Raw genomic sequence first — 11,911 nt, 5'->3', positions numbered from 1 at the left:
AAAGGCAGTGCAGCAGGAAAAAAAAAAAAAAAAAAAGAACAACTCCATCTTGCTGGTTGGGCAGGGGAGATGCAATTGCCGGATGACATTCCACAACTCTGCCAAACTGGCAAAACCACGACGCACTTAGTACAGGAGTCATTGAAGACATGGATGTGAAAGCATCTTCTTGCTATCGATTCATTTCCCACAATCCCAGGAAGAGCCATTGGAACAGGGCTCCCATTCTTGGCACGATATCTTTTCTATGTGTGGGTGGACGCATCTTTTCTCATGGTTGTTTTCCTTTTGACCAAATTTAACTTCAGCCTCCACCATGTCATCTTTTGGGCTCTCAAGCCTGCCATGAGAATATGGTCACCAAAGTCCTCGCCCAGAGGCACCTTTGCCCACCACCAGTGCCGCCGTCTCCCCCCACCTCCTCCTCCTCCTCCTCCTCCTCCTCCTCCTCCTCCTCCTCCTCCTCCTCCTCCTCCTCCTCCTCCTCCTCCTCCTCCAACCCCCGCCAAGCACCCCCCCCCCCCACCCCGCTTTGTATTGTTCAGCTGTCTTGCACTGGTCTCTCACACGGTGGCGGTGTGGTCCTATGCATGATTCCCAACCACATTCAAGTGGACTTCCGGGATCATCATTTTCTGTTTCCTAACTGCACTTTCGTCGTTCTTAGGAGGTTTGCTTCCCTTCCCCCCCCACCCCCCCCCCACCCCGCGCGCGCGCACGCTTGGTGTTGAATCGGAGCTGCATCTGCTAGCCTGAGCCACAGCCACAGCAACGGCGGGATCCGAGCCACATCTGAGACCTTATGCCACAGCTCGCGGAAAAATGCCAGATCCTTAAACCCCTGAGCGAGGTCAGGGATCAAACCTGCCACCTCGTGATTCCTAGTCCGATTCGTTTCCGCCGCGCCATGACAGGAATTCCTTCCTGTGTTCTTTTGGGTCATGGTTGTTTCCAGCTCCACAGAATTCCTCCCCGTGCTCATGTGACATCTGGGATGTGGCGGGTTGGGGGGGGGGGGGCAAGGTTTCGTTCCCCTACAGTCATGCCTTGAAAAAAGTCGTGTACAACGTTTCACATTCCAGATCCAGAAGCTGAATCCGCAGCCGGTTCCATCTCATGAAACCGATCTCCCAGCCCAGGAAAACCAAAGGTCGTGGTTGGAGCCCGTGATAAACCCCAGGTCTGAGTCCCGAGCACTGCTGCTCAGGGAAGATTTCGAGGTGTCAGGGTCCAAGGATCCTCCTGGGCACTTGGAAATGTCTCCGATGTGTGCAGGCAGGCATGAGGATGAGAAGGGGCTAAAGAGGGGCAGAGGGTGGTGATCTCTTGTCGGTGGATGTCAAGGGTTGGCGCTTCCTTTTGTGGATCTCCCGGAAAAGTCAAATGTGGGAGAAAAACTGGACCCGTGAGTTCGAGGAGAGGGATGGCCAGAGAAAACCAGAAGAATTCCATCTGCCGACCATTGGGTAGGTAGGAGGGCAAAAACCGAAACCTCGAGCATGACATGAACAGAACCACATGCTTCTAGCCACCCATAAACCCCGTAAGATAAGATCGTTTCTGCTGAGATACCCTCTCCCTCCCCCCACCCACCCAGGGCGAAGGATCCCTGGGTGGTGGCAGAGGGGCGGCAGCAGTCAGTGGCAGTGGCGGCGGGCATGGAACTTCCACAGGCCCTGGGGACACACCCCCCGCCCCCAGAAACCCCTAGAAGCTTGGAATTCTGATGTCTGTGGTGTGATGACCATAAACACTGGCTTTTGTGCCATGTCTGCTAGAAGATATGGTTTCCATGACAAATAAAGTGATTTTTAGCAAGTTTTTCTCCACTTGAGATGTATTGAAAATACGTCTTCATTCAGGGGGAGGTAGGTGTAGGTGACAGACGTGGCCGCTCAGCTCAGATCGGGTGATCTGGCAGGGCATAGCTCTGGCTGAGGTGCAGGCCAGCAGCTACAGCTCCGATTCTTCGACCCCTAGCCCAGGGAACTTCCATATCCCAAGGGTGCACTCCTAAAAAACAAAAAACAAAATGAACAACACACAAAGAGGGAGCATCTCATCGATGGCAGACCAAATTCCAATGTATATGTATACGTGTACATAGGTATGTACGTATGGATGTGTGTGTGTATGTGTATATTATCGAGAGAGAGAGAGAGAGAGAGAGAGAGAGAGAGAGAGAGAGAGAGGATTTTTTAGAGCCATAACTGTGGCATACGGAAGTTCCCAAACCAGGGTTCGAACCGGCATACATGGATACTAGTCGGGTTTGTTACCACTGAGCCACAACAGGAACTCCCCACATTCCAATATTTAATGAGAAAATACATTTTTGATGCTTTAGGCAACCCTGCAAACACCCTTATTTAAGTGACTGGACTTAACAAAAAGGAATCCCTAGCACCTAGTAACAGAACAAAGATAAAGAAACACAAGGCAGGAATTCCCGTTGTGGCTCGGTGGAAACGAACCCGACTAGCATTGACCCCTAACCTGGGAACCTACAAAATGGCACATGTGAAGCCCTAAAAGAAGACTACACACACACACACACACACACACACACACACACACACGGCACAGACAGATGCGAAAGGAAAAGAAAAGGAAGGAAAAAAGAAAAGGGAAGAAAGAGAGAAATGAACAGGCAGAGCAAGCCATTGTGAATGATCTCTAGGGACAGATATTTTTCTCCAAGCATAATTTTATTTTTCCCCAAGTGATACCAGACCTTCTCTCTCTCTCTCTCTCTCTCTCTCTCTCTCTCTCTCACACACACACACACACACACACTCTCCCTCCCTCTCTCTCTCTCTTTGAAAAAATTTATGTATTTAGTGGAGTTCCCATTGTGACTCAGCAGGTAGGAATCTGACTAGCATCCATGAGAGTGCTGGTTTGATCCCTGGCCTCGCTCAGTGGGTGAAAGATCTGGCATTGCCCTGAACTGTGGTGTAGGTTGCAGACACAGATCGGACCTGGTGTTGCTGTGTCTGTGGTGTAGGCCAGTGGCTCAAGCTCTGATTCCCTAGCCTGGGAACCTCCGTGTGCCGTGAGTGCCACCCGAAGAAAGCAAGGGTAAAAAAAAAAAAAAAAAAAGAAACATAAAAACCTGGATTGGGGAGATCCCATTGTGGCTCATTGGTAACAAAGCTGAGGAGCACCCACGAGGATGCAGATTCGATCCTGGGGTGGGGGGGTGGGGTGCTGGTGCTGGTGGTGCTGAGGTGTGTGCGTGTGGGGTGATAAATAGGTTACCTCTGGCTTCTGGGGGGTGAGAGTCAGCATGGTTTTCCTGCACCTGCTGCTCCTGGGCAATTATTTAGTTTTGGTTTCTTGTTCCTTTGTTTTTGTGGTCCTGCATTGTGGTGAGTACTGGTGTAAGTGGCAGGTTCCTATTTGATCCGACATTTCTTTGGCTCTGGTGTCGGTTGACAGCCATGGTCATGACTGGTGGTGGCTGTTAAGTCTCCAGGAGTTCCACGCAACATTCTGATTGTCTTTCTTCCTTGGGCTTTGGCTGCAGCCTCCCCCTACCCCCTACCCCCCCCCCCCCCCCGCATCATATGGAGGTTCCCGGGCTAGGGGCCGAATCAGACCTACAACTGCTGGGGCGTATGCCACAGTCACAAGCACCATCATATCCAAGCTGCGTCTGCAACCTACACCGCAGCGCAAGGTGATGCCACCAGATCCTAAACCCACTGTGGAAGGCCTGGGATCGAACCTGCAACCTCATGGTTCCTGGTTGGATTCCTTTCCACTATTCCACGACGGGAACTCCTGGGCTTTGGCTTTTGACAGGTGGAGGGACACAGCTTTCTGAAACGGTGGGGCCAGGGCAAGGCATAGAAACATAAGATGGATGTGAGCCTGCGCCTATTCTTTTCTCGTGTGCTGGGAAGATAAGGTGGCTCTTGCCAGCTGGGATTTCATTTCCCCACAAACGATCAGGCTCTTAAGGTATCAGGCAGGGAAGAGGGAGAGTCAGAGTTCCCATTGTGGCTCAGTGGTTAATGAATCTGACTAGGAACCATGAGGTTGCAGGTTCCATCCCTGGCCTTGCTCAGTGGGTTAAGGATCCAGCATTGCCGTGAGCTGTGGTGCAGGTTGCAGATGTGGCTCAGATCCCGCGTTGCTGTGGCTCTGGTGTAGGCCAGCGGCTACAGCTCCGATTGGACCCCTGGCAGGGGAACTTCCATATGCCGCAGGAGCGGCCCTAGAAAAGGCAAAAAGCCGAAGGTGGGGGGGGGGGGGGGACAGAAGAAGAGTGAGAATCACGGTCGGAAGAACATGGGGAAATCGGTGCTAGGTGCCTGGGTGTGTGAGTTCACACGGAATGCTAACCCAGACCCCTGGCCAGCCACATTTGGGGTATCTATCAACTTGACTCTCCACTCTCCAGCTCACCTGGGTGGTGCTGCCCTGCCCTGCCCTGCTCATGTAAGACCTGGCTCCTCCAGGGATGGCTTTGCACCAGAGGGAGACGGGGCAAAGTCACTGAGCTTAAGGTAATTTCTCCAAGAGAGACTCTGGGAGAAGGAGACCAGCTGGGTTTCTGTGTGTTCATTTTTCTTCCTGTCTGCTTGTTTGGTGCAGGCCAGTCCATGTGCCGAGACATTCAGAAACTCTGTACTAGCTGAGACTCAGACCTTGTTCCGAAATAAGCAAAGGGACTTTGAGCTGGGATCACTCCCTGACAAGTAGCTAGCAAAGAAGTTTCCCGTAGCTCTCAGGCCCCATCCCCGCCCTCAGGCGGGTGGGCGTGGGGAGGGGGTGGGGGGGGAGGGGAGGGGCTCGTTCAGGCAGGCAGGCAGGCAGGCAGGCAGGCAGGCAGGCAGGCGCTGGTTCATTAGTCCCGCACCCCCCCACTCCCGGCCCCAGCTGCCCGCCCCACCCCCCACCCCCGGCCGCCATCCCTGCTGCGCCGCCTCTCGCTTCCCAAATCGCCTGGACTCACGCCCGGGAAGGGGGGGAGGGGAGATCAGGAAGATCCAGGCCTCAGGGCCTGGGTTCAATCACTTCATTCAAATGCAGAAACTCTCCAGTCAAGTCAGAGGTGGTGACTTTTCCTGGAGCTTCTCTTTAGGGAAAGTGTTTTTTTTCCCCTCTTTCCCCAATTTCCCTACCCTCAGGCTGCCCCTCGCAGACTGCATGGAGGGGGGTGGGGGAGGATGTGTGCACGAAACTCGCCTCGTGTCAGGCCAAAGGAGCCCCCGCCATTTCCCAACCCGGGAAACCCCGCAAAACTTCTGGAGCATGTTGGCCTTGGTGTGGGAATGGACATCTTCACTTGCCATCTTCCTTTGCACGAGGAGGAGATTTTCATCTCCTGCTGTCTGGGGGCCAGAAAGGAGGGCCAGAGTGTCCCTTTGGTGTGGGCCGGTCCTTAAGTCATTTTACCTCACAGGAATCACCCACACAGGGCATGGAGACACGTTTGGGGTCCGCCTCCTCCGAAACGTCCCGGGAAACCTCACGTGTGAAAAACTGAGCTGGGGAGGTCCCATCGTGGTGCAGAAGTGGAAATAAATGCAACTAGGAACCATGAGGTGGCAGGTTCCATGCTCAGCCTCGCTCACTGGGTTACGAATCCCACGTTGCCATGAGCTGTGGGTAGAGGAGAGTGAGAAGGAGAGGGAGGGAGGGGGAAGGGAGAGATCCTCCATTTATGGAACTGGTTTCCTTGTTTTGAGATGACGTCGCTTTGGTGAAACAGTTGTCAGATGGCCTCTCAAAAGGCGGTGATGTGGATGGGCTCCCCGAACCAGGCCCACAGAAACCAAAGGAACGAAGGGGTTAATCCTTGGAGCCAGAGTTCCCTCCTCTGAAACTGAAACCAAGCTCAAGCCCGGGAGTGCTGGTGTGTTGGAGCCAGAGACATTGTTACAGCTAAAAGCTACTTTGAAATAGTCTCCATTAGGTTATGGCTTGCCTTGGCCCACGAACTTATGACTAATGACTACTGTCGAGTCAGAGTTGTAGTGAACCTGGTGTTTTCTCTACCCTTGAAACACTCCCTAAGGATTGCGCCCCCCCCCCCACCCCGTGGATGAGCAATCTTCACTCCGGAGAGAAGGTCAAAATGCCATAACCCCAAAGACACTAGAAACATTCCATGGACCACCTGACTCCAGCCTTGATGACTTTGAAATGGTCTATCCTAATCTCCTATCCAGGGAGAATGCAAGCACCCTGATGCTTCTAGACAGCTCCGCCACCCCCATGCCCACCATTAAGCTAAACCTATAGAACCCCTTGCTATCCCCTCTCAAGGGAGGACACAGTTTTGAGGTCCTTAGCCTGCTGTGGCCTCCTTAGCCTGGCAAAGCAATAAAGCTGTTCTTTATGCTTCACCCAAAACTCTGTCTCTGAGACTTAATTGGAGCTGGAGTACCAAGGCCGGTTTGGGCTGCCAAACTTTCCTGGAACTTTCAAACTGTTACATATGAAGAACGGAGCCGGTGACTCTGTGTGTGTGTGCGTGTACGTGTGAGAGAGACACAGAGAGACAGACAGAGACAGTGAGTGAGACAGAGAGAGACAGAGGGAAGAGAGAGGGAGAGGGGAAAGTCCCTTCAGTCTTTTGTTTTCTCGGTTTGTTTGTTTGTTTGTTTGTTTTGTCTTTTTGCCATTTCTTGGGCCGCTCCCATGGCATATGGAGGTTCCCAGGCTAGGGGTCGAATCGGAGCCATAGCTGCCAGCCTACGCCAGAGCCACAGCAACGTGGGATCTGAGCCGTGTCTGCGACCGACACCACAGCTCACGGCAACGCTGGATCCTTAACCCACTGAGTGAGGGCAGGGATCGAACCCACAACCTCACGGTTCCTAGTCGGATTCGCTCACCACGGAGCCATGACGGGAACGCCCCTTCAGTCTTTTGAAAGGCCCCTCTGAGAATGCCGTCAGGTGTTGGGGCCAACTTTCCGAGGGGCTCTTAGAGAAATGAACACAGGGTGATGGTTTCACTCTCAGAGACCATTTCTCTGATGTGTTCATCGAGGGACTCCACGGGCTTCCGTTTTCAGGGCCTCGGGACAAGCGATACGTGTTCTCATCCGCAAGGATGCCAGGTCCAAAGGGTGGGAGAAAATGGGAAACGCTGATGAAGAGAGTTGTAGCCAGAGATGGAAGGCAACTGGAAAAACTTCAGGATCCAGTCCAGTTTTCCAGCCACTGAGTTTCTGATTTCTGGAAGGATTTGGGTAGGGAGGAAAAGGTCAAGGATTCTCCATCCCTCTGACAGAGGTATAAGTTACAAAGTAGATGTACAACTTTTGAGAAAAAAACGAACAAACAAAGAAACAACCAAACAAACAATTTTTGTCCCTTTGTCTTTATCAGGAAAAGTGAAAGATGGAGAGAGGGAGGGAGGGAGGGAGGGAGGGAGGGTGGGTTGGATGGATGGATGGATGGATGGATTTGGGGGGCGGGGAGAAGATTCTTAGATCCTAATGACCCAATGCTTTCTCTAGTCCTGGGCCTTTAGGTGATATATCTATATCTATATATCTATATCTATCTGTATACACACACACACACACACACACACACACACACACACACACACACGTAGTTATTTTCTGTTTCTAGGGCTGCACCCATGGCACATGGAGGTTCCCAGGCTAGGGGTCCAATCGGAGCCGTAGCCACCGGCCTACACCAGAGCCAGCACAACGCGGGATCCGAGCCCTGTCTGCGACCTACACCAGAGCTCACGGCAACACCCGATCCTGAACCCAACGAGCGAGGCCAGGGATCGAACCCGCACCCTCAGGCCTCCTAGTCGGATTCGTCCAGCCATGACGGGAACTCCTACATATGTATATAGTATGCATATAGTATATCTTTTTTTAATGCCCACGCCCCAGCCCTATGGAAGTTCCCAGACTCACGGTCGAATCAGAGCTGTAGCTGCGGGCCTACCCCACAGCCACAGCAACGCGGGATCCTTAACCCACCAAGCGAGGCCAGGGGAGGGATCGAACCCACATCCTCACGGATCCTAGTCGGGTTCATTACCGCTGAGCCCTGATGGGAACTGCAGGGGACATCTTTTTTTTTTTTTTTTTTTTTTTTTTTAAGATGTAAGTTTGTTGTGGTTGTTGTGGTTGTTGGTTGTTGTTGTTGCTTTAGCTCGGCATACAGTGGGCTTGCTTACAATGTTGTGTTCGTTTCAGGTGTACAGTCAAGGGGATTCAGTGATCCATCTACATCCATCTATCCCTCCGTTCTTTTTCAGCGTCTTTTCCCCTCTAGGTGATTCCAGAATATTGGGCCATTCCTTCCTTGTGGGTGGGAACACCAGCGTGAAAAAAAACCATCACGGGGGAGTTCCTGTCGTGGCACCATGGAAGCGCATCCGACGAGGAACCTTTGCAGGGAAGGGTGTGGGTTCGATCCCTGGCCTCGCTCAGGGGGGCGGTAAGGATCCGGCAGGCAGTGCCGTGAGCTGTGGTGTCGGTCGCAGACGCGGCTCGGATCCCACATGGCTGTGCCTGTGGCGTAGGCCAGCAGCCGTAGCTCCGATTCAACCCCTCGCTTGGGAACTTCCATATGCCACGAGGGCAGCCCTAAAAAGCAGAGGGGGGAAAAGAAATCATGAGGGCGGGGGAGAGGGATCCATGAGGAGGATGGGATGAACATATACACACACAAAAGAGTCTCTATCCAATAGACGACGAACAGGGACCCCTACGCCACCTTCTGGAATCCAAACGCCAAAACCACAAAGCAGAGTTCCCGCCATGGCGCAGTGGAAATGAGTCCGACCAGGAACCATGAGGTTGCAGGTTCGATGCCTGTCCACCTCGCTCAGTGGGTAAAGGATCCGGTGTTGCCGTGAGCTGTGGTGTTGGTCCCAGACGCGGCTCGGACCTGGCATTCCTGTTTCTGTGGTGTAGGAGGTCAGCAGCTAAAGCCTCCGATTCGATCCGTCATCTGGGAACCTCCATATGCCGTGGGTGTGGCCCTCAACACACACACACACACACACACACACGCACGCACGCACGCACGCACACACGCACACGCACACGCACACGCACACACACACACACTCTGGAACCCCCTAAATGGGAGAAAACCGGACACAGTAGTTTTTTAGGGGTCCAGTCTCTGTGACAGGTGAGGATATCAGGCTTGCATCGAGGGAGGGAAGGCTTCACCCCACGCAGAAAACACACCCACCTACCCACCGACCGACCTTCCTTCCTTCTTTCCTTCCTTCCTTCCTTCCTTCCTTCATGAGAGAACAGTTGGATGACCCATCCTAAGTGTCGGTTGAATGAAGTCTAGTTACCAGGGTTCAGAGTGGGGGAGGGAGAGGGGTAGGAAGTCTGAAGCCTCTGGCGACTCTCCGAAATGTTCTCCCCCCAGGGTGACAGAGCCAGCAGGTCAGGCACTGCCTTCTCTAGAAACCTTCCTGCCCATGTCCAAGGGGGTGTGGGGGGTTGGGGGTGTGGGGCAGGGAGTGGGCCAGGGAGCCTGGAGAAACCCAGACCACCAAGCGGCCATTCTCCCATCGCCCCGACTGTTTGTTGAATGAACATAATGGACGTGATCCAAGTCTGCCACGCCGCCGCCGCCGCCGCCGCCGCCGCCACCACCACTTTCTCCATCATCTCCCCCACCCCCTTGCCTGCAGCCATCTTTGAAAAGGCTGCTGTTGTGGCTGCCTTTGCATGAAAGTGAGTGAGGACCCCTCCCTAATACGGAGTGTTTCAGTCCCTGGTGTCTCTGACAGCTCGCTCATGTATTGGTTGTGAACCATCTTGCCTTGAGGATTTGGAGGATTCGTGAACATTGCAGGAGCCATGGGAGCAGTGAAGTCCTTATCGCCAACCCGACACCCCCCCCCCCCAAATTTCGTGGCAGGGAGCACACTTTTCTTTCACCCAAGAGATTTATTTCCTGCTTTCTGAAGAGAGAAGGAAAGGAGGGTCAGAATGGTCCTCTGGTGTCTGGTGTCCTGTCCCTTTCATTGCACACACTCCTAGTGCCACTGCGGGAGGCACGTTCGGGGCGCGGGGTGGGGTGGGGGTGGGGGACCTGCTGCACGCACCCGCCCCTCACTTTCAAATGCGAAACTCAAGGAGGATGTGAATGTCCTCCATGCCACCGATCAGGTGAACGGGATGGCTTTCTAGGGAAATCCTGGTGTTTCCTTTCACTGCCATGACGAACACCCAGAAACAACCCTGTAAGTTCATACAACTTTGTCAGTCAACTGTATTCCAATAAAATGAAAAAGCAAGACACAGACACACCCACACGCACACACACACACACGCGCGCGCACACACGCACCCCAACCCAGAACCAAACACCCTCTCCTGAAATGGGGGGGCGGGCCCACCGGAGAATGAGCAAGAGAATTCCAGAGTCGGTAGGAAAGTGTCATCTGCAGCGGTGTGAAAAACCCCAAGCTCTTTTCTTCCTGTCAAGGTGAATAAACTTTGTTAATGGGAGTGGGTGCCCTCAGTGTGCCCTCCGAGAGGAAAGGCAGGGAGCATTTTCTCCCTGAAGAGCTTAGTGCTGTCATAGCACTGACGGACAGGATGAACGATCGGTGAGAGGTGGCAGCAGCAGTGGTGGCCGCCTGCACTGCCTGGGCGGATTGGAAACATAGACGAGCCACCAAGACTGCGTGTGACACCCCCGTGGGCCACCCCCCCCCCCCCCCGTCTGTACAGTGACAAGAGTCCTTTGGGGGAAAAGGGAGGGTGGGTGCTCTTCCAGTGTGTCTGTCTGCATTCACCAGGTGTGGGAGAGAAGACAGATGTTTGTTTCCACTATCGTTCGGAGGACTTGCCCAAGAGTACCACGTCCCCCCAAAGATAGCACCGGAAGAGAGATGCACGAGGTTTCTGAATGCATGCCGTGGGTGCTCCAGGCTGCCTCCAGGCCGCCCCCTCGCCCTCGCCCTCCCCCTCCCCCTTGCCAGAGGCAGACGTTCCTTGAAACAGCTGGCTTTGAACTTGGGCTTCTAGAGGAAGGTTTTTCTCCTGCTTTCAAGACGGGAAGAAGAGGGTGTCCGTCTCACATCCGTCCTTTCCAGAGGGCCCTGGATTCCAGATCCTCCACATGCCAGCGCCAAAGCCGAAGCGGTCGGTCTGGGGGTGCCCCATTCGGGTTCCCTCCCCACACACCTGCACGCGCGCGCGCACACACACACACACACACACACGCACGCACCGGGAACAGTGTGATCTCCCACGCCCCCGAAAAGCTTCAGAATGGCCTCAGTCCGAGGCAGTAGACCTATGTATGTCCTCACACCTGTTCAAATAATGTCTGCCCTCAGCCCCACCATCCCCTGCCTCTTTTAAGGACAAAGGCACTGTAGGTTTCCCTGGGGAAGGGAGACTCCATGGCATGTAAATCACAGTCTTAAGGAAAAGGATAATAGCATATGCCGGGGGGGGGGGGGGGGGGGGGAGAAAGAAGGGGGGGGAGGGGGGGGACCCGCGGTGGTGTGCTTGTGAGGGAGAGAGACAGAGACAGACAGGGAGGGACGGAGGATAGGCAGACAGTGAGAGGCAGAATCAGAGGGAGAAAGAGGAGGAGGGGAGAGAGACAGAGAAAGTGAAACAGAGCTAGGTATAGAGGACGCTGTGGCTGGGTCGGATTCTGCGTGTTCTCAGTGAAGTCGTCCTAAGGCCTCTGGAGGTCCAGATCACTGCTTGGGGCCGGAAGTCTGTCTGCCCTTCCCTACCCATCTGAAGAGCTGTGGTTTGGGCTTTCCAGCCGGGAACCCCTCTTTCTGCCTCTTTGTCCAACACACAAGGTTCGTGGGACCCAGAAATCCCATTCTGAGAGCACCCTAGGAACAGTCCTTTCCATACGGCGCAGGAGGCCCCTGTGCCAAGAGATCCAAAGTCTGGAGCCTCTGTTCTCCCCCCCCC

This window comes from Sus scrofa, chromosome 8 (assembly GCF_054392235.1).
Source record: "Sus scrofa isolate SSC_HxYL_T2T_F1_AM1 chromosome 8, Sscrofa_HxYL_maternal_Yorkshire_Landrace_v2.0, whole genome shotgun sequence".
NCBI lineage: Eukaryota > Metazoa > Chordata > Mammalia > Artiodactyla > Suidae > Sus > Sus scrofa.
Note: the sequence above shows the minus strand (reverse complement) of the source record.